The 5000-nt window shown below is 62.6% G+C and overlaps 1 pseudogene; it reads left to right on the top strand.

The window, feature by feature from the left end:
* Positions 1-5000, top strand: part of LOC124579108 — a 7960-nt pseudogene that overhangs the window by 930 nt on the left and 2030 nt on the right.

The raw sequence follows: 5000 nt of genomic DNA, 5'->3' as shown, positions 1-5000 counted from the left end.
AACACGGACCAAGGAGTCTAACATGTGCGCGAGTCATTGGGCTGTACGAAACCTAAAGGCGTAATGAAAGTGAAGGTCTCGCCTTGCGCGGGCCGAGGGAGGATGGGGCTTCCCCGCCCTTCACGGGGCGGCGGCCTCCGCACTCCCGGGGCGTCTCGTCCTCATTGCGAGGTGAGGCGCACCTAGAGCGTACACGTTGGGACCCGAAAGATGGTGAACTATGCCTGGCCAGGACGAAGTCAGGGGAAACCCTGATGGAGGTCCGTAGCGATTCTGACGTGCAAATCGATCGTCGGAGCTGGGTATAGGGGCGAAAGACTAATCGAACCATCTAGTAGCTGGTTCCCTCCGAAGTTTCCCTCAGGATAGCTGGTGCTCGTACGAGTCTCATCCGGTAAAGCGAATGATTAGAGGCCTTGGGGCCGAAACGACCTCAACCTATTCTCAAACTTTAAATGGGTGAGATCTCCGGCTTGCTTGATATGCTGAAGCCGCGAGCAAACGACTCGGATCGGAGTGCCAAGTGGGCCACTTTTGGTAAGCAGAACTGGCGCTGTGGGATGAACCAAACGCCGAGTTAAGGCGCCCGAATCGACGCTCATGGGAAACCATGAAAGGCGTTGGTTGCTTAAGACAGCAGGACGGTGGCCATGGAAGTCGGAATCCGCTAAGGAGTGTGTAACAACTCACCTGCCGAAGCAACTAGCCCTGAAAATGGATGGCGCTGAAGCGTCGTGCCTATACTCGGCCGTCAGTCTGGCAGTCATGGCCGGTCCTTGCGGCCGGCCGCGAAGCCCTGACGAGTAGGAGGGTCGCGGCGGTGGGCGCAGAAGGGTCTGGGCGTGAGCCTGCCTGGAGCCGCCGTCGGTGCAGATCTTGGTGGTAGTAGCAAATACTCCAGCGAGGCCCTGGAGGGCTGACGCGGAGAAGGGTTTCGTGTGAACAGCCGTTGCACACGAGTCAGTCGATCCTAAGCCCTAGGAGAAATCCGATGTTGATGGGGGCCGTCATAGCATGATGCACTTTGTGCTGGCCCCCGTTGGGCGAAAGGGAATCCGGTTCCTATTCCGGAACCCGGCAGCGGAACCGATACAAGTCGGGCCCCTCTTTTAGAGATGCTCGTCGGGGTAACCCAAAAGGACCCGGAGACGCCGTCGGGAGATCGGGGAAGAGTTTTCTTTTCTGCATGAGCGTTCGAGTTCCCTGGAATCCTCTAGCAGGGAGATAGGGTTTGGAACGCGAAGAGCACCGCAGTTGCGGCGGTGTCCCGATCTTCCCCTCGGACCTTGAAAATCCGGGAGAGGGCCACGTGGAGGTGTCGCGCCGGTTCGTACCCATATCCGCAGCAGGTCTCCAAGGTGAAGAGCCTCTAGTCGATAGAATAATGTAGGTAAGGGAAGTCGGCAAATTGGATCCGTAACTTCGGGATAAGGATTGGCTCTGAGGATCGGGGCGTGTCGGGCTTGGTCGGGAAGTGGGTCAGCGCTAACGTGCCGGGCCTGGGCGAGGTGAGTGCCGTAGGGGTGCCGGTAAGTGCGGGCGTTTAGCGCGGGCGTGGTCTGCTCTCGCCGTTGGTTGGCCTCGTGCTGGCCGGCGGTGCAGGATGCGCGCGCCTGCGCGGCGTTCGCGCCCCGGTGCTTCAACCTGCGTGCAGGATCCGAGCTCGGTCCCGTGCCTTGGCCTCCCACGGATCTTCCTTGCTGCGAGGCCGCGTCCGCCTTAGCGTGCTCCTCCGGGGGCGCGCGGGTGCGCGGATTCTCTTCGGCCGCCATTCAACGATCAACTCAGAACTGGCACGGACTGGGGGAATCCGACTGTCTAATTAAAACAAAGCATTGCGATGGCCCTAGCGGGTGTTGACGCAATGTGATTTCTGCCCAGTGCTCTGAATGTCAACGTGAAGAAATTCAAGCAAGCGCGGGTAAACGGCGGGAGTAACTATGACTCTCTTAAGGTGGCCAAGTGGCGGCGGTGTGGCTGCATCCGGACTTGGCTTTTCGAAGTGCGGTCTTGATGTAGTCGTGCTGCTGCTGCGAGGTGCCTTCCTTGGGTTATAGTTACAGGGAGAGTGATGCGCAATACATGGGCCTAGCCCTCTTAGCCTCTCCTCTCCTGCGGTCTTCTCCCCTTCTCGTGGGCCCGCTGATTTTCGCAGAGTGGAAGACCGCACCAGGGGCTTGGGGGGGTTACCAGCCCCCCCTCGCATTATCCCTTTATAGTTGGGGGCAGCCGACAAGAAACAAGAGATGGTGGCCCTTCCGCTGAAGGTGCCACCCCAGCTACCCCAGCACCTATCCGGCCAACCGGCCGTAACGAAAATGCGATAGTTTGTGTAGCTCCCTTTGCTTGCAGTGAGTGCCACCGCACTTTTACCACGAAGAACGGTCTCGGGGTCCATCGCCGCCGCCAACACCCTGCGGCCGCCAACGCTGAGATCGTGACGGAGAGGCATCGCGCGAGGTGGACGGAGGAAGAAGTCCTGTCGCTCGCCAAGGCAGAGGCCGAACTGTTCCTGGAGAGGGACGCCCGGTTCTTCTTTGTAAATCAAGAACTTACCAGGATGTTCCCCGACCGAACGCTTGAGGCAATCAAGTGCCGACGGCGGCAAGCTGCCCACAAGCAGCTTGTCCGCCAATTCATGGAGGCACTTGAGATCGGTCGGGGTGAAGAGCCGGCGTCCCGCCGTGGAGCAGCGAGCTCGCTGCCTGACGCGGGCGAGGCCGCTGCGCCGCCCGTCGACGCAGCCGAGGACTTCGCGGCCGACACCACCGGGCCGCCGCCGGAGGGGCCGACTGACGCCGCCATCTGGGAGCATCTGGCGGGGCTACCTGCTTCCGCCCAGCGTTTCTCTGCCCTGGATCGAGTCATTGGTCTGGGGCGGGGCACGCCGCCCGATGTCATCCTGGGCATGCTCCCGGATGCCCTTGCGTCGGTCGGGTCCAGGGGGGAGAGGTCGATCACCAGGACACAGCGGCCGCGCCAACCATCCAAGCGGCCGCCTGCCGCCCCGCCGCTGCAGAAGCGCAAGCGGCGCCGCTGGGATTACGCGCGGACGCAGGACGCCTTCCGTAGGTCGCGTGCGCGTTGCGTGCGCGGCTTGCTGGACGGCACCCTGCTGCAGCCGCCACCCGACATCCCCGGTCTGCTGGACTTCTGGGCGGACCTCTTCACGAAGAAGCCGATCTCCACCGCCGGCTTCATCCGTGACCGCCTTCTCCCGCACTCGGAGCCTGTCGCTCCTGAGTGCCTATGGGGGCCGGTCACACGTGAGGAGGTCGCTGCCGCCTTGCCGCCCAGGGGATCGGCAGCCGGGCCGGACGGCCTGACTCCAGCGGAGCTGCGGCGCCTGCCGCATGAAGTCCTGGTGAAACTCTTGAACCTCTTCCTCCTGGCCCGCGCCCTCCCCGAGCGTCTGCTTCGCGCCCGGACGTCACTTCTCCCCAAAACGGCTGCACCAACATCCCCCGCTGACTTTCGCCCCATTACGGTCTGCTCGGTGTTGGCGCGGACCTTTCACAAGGTTCTCGCGTCACGCCTGATGCGTGCATGTGCTGTGGACGAACGTCAGCGGGCATTCATCCCCCGGGATGGGATGTTGGAAAACACCTTCATCTTGGACACTGCTCTCACCGACGCAGTCCGCTCCTGTCGCTCTGTTTTTGTGGCATCGATCGACGTCTCTAAAGCGTTCGATTCGGTGGACCATGCCGCCCTCCGCCCCGTGCTGAGGGCTCATGGCCTGCCGGATTGCTTTATTGAGTACGTCGAAAGGTGTTACGAGGGTAGCACGACGGTGATAGCGGGCGGCGCCGACGTGGGCGTGCCCCTGCAGCCGGCTAGGGGTGTGCGTCAGGGTGACCCCCTCTCCCCCCTCCTTTTCAATTTTGCGGTGGACTATGTTTTGAGTCAACTTCCCTCCCACATCGGAGCTCGGATCCTTGGTCGCAGAGTTAACGCTGCGGCCTTCGCAGATGACGTCCTGCTTTTTGCATCGACCGCGAGGGGATTGCAGTCCCTCATCGACGCAGCCGTCGCAGCCCTCGCCCATCTGGGGCTGCAGATCAACGCCCGGAAGTGTTTCACCCTCGCCTTAGTCGCGTCTGGGCGCGACAAGAAGGTGAAGGTCGACGCCGACGTTACCTTCAAAGCGGGCAACGCCACCGTGCCCGCCCTACGTGTGGGTGAAACCTTCCGGTACCTGGGACTGCAATTCTCCACCGCTGGTCGCTGCGTTTTCAACCCACGACGCCACCTGGTGGAGCAGCTGGACGTCATCTCCCGAGCTCCGCTCAAGCCGCAACAGCGCCTCCACGCCCTCACCACCGTACTTCTGCCTGGCCTGTACCATGGGCTGGCCCTCAGCCGCACCCGGGTGGGTGCGTTGAAAGCGGCAGATGTGACCATCCGTGCCGCCGTCAGGAGATGGTTCCGCCTTCCGGCGGACACTCCCCTGGGCTACTTCCACGCTCCTGTAGCCCAGGGTGGCCTCGGCATCCCATCATGCCGATGGATGGGGCCAACACTTCGCCGGTCCCGTCTCCTGGCGCTGAAGAGGATTGGGCCAGCCGCCGACGGTGCAGGCCGGGACGAGGTGCAGCGTGAGATTGAGGCGCTGGAGCGGCATCTTATGTGGGAGGGCCACCTCCTCAAATCGTCGACGCAGGTTGGAGAGATGTGGGCCGCGCGCCTGCACGTTGCCTTTGACGGTGCGGCGCTGTCATCTTCCGCCGCCGTCAAGGGGCAACACCAGTGGGTCGCTGACACCAGTCGCCTGCTATCTGGGCGTAACTTCATCGACGCTCTCCGCGCCCGCATCAACGCCTTCCCCACGAAGGCACGGCGCAGTCGCGGGCGGGAGGCGGACACCAGATGCCGCGCGGGCTGCCAGGCCGTAGAGACCGCCAACCACGTGTTACAGGCTTGCTTCAGGACGCACGGGTCCCGGGTTAAGCGGCATGACGCGATCGTGCGCTATGTCGCCCGTGGACTCGCGCAGAGGG

This window comes from Schistocerca americana, unplaced genomic scaffold (assembly GCF_021461395.2).
Source record: "Schistocerca americana isolate TAMUIC-IGC-003095 unplaced genomic scaffold, iqSchAmer2.1 HiC_scaffold_294, whole genome shotgun sequence".
NCBI classification, from domain to species: domain Eukaryota; kingdom Metazoa; phylum Arthropoda; class Insecta; order Orthoptera; family Acrididae; genus Schistocerca; species Schistocerca americana.
Note: the sequence above shows the minus strand (reverse complement) of the source record. Positions and strands in the feature narration are given on the sequence as shown.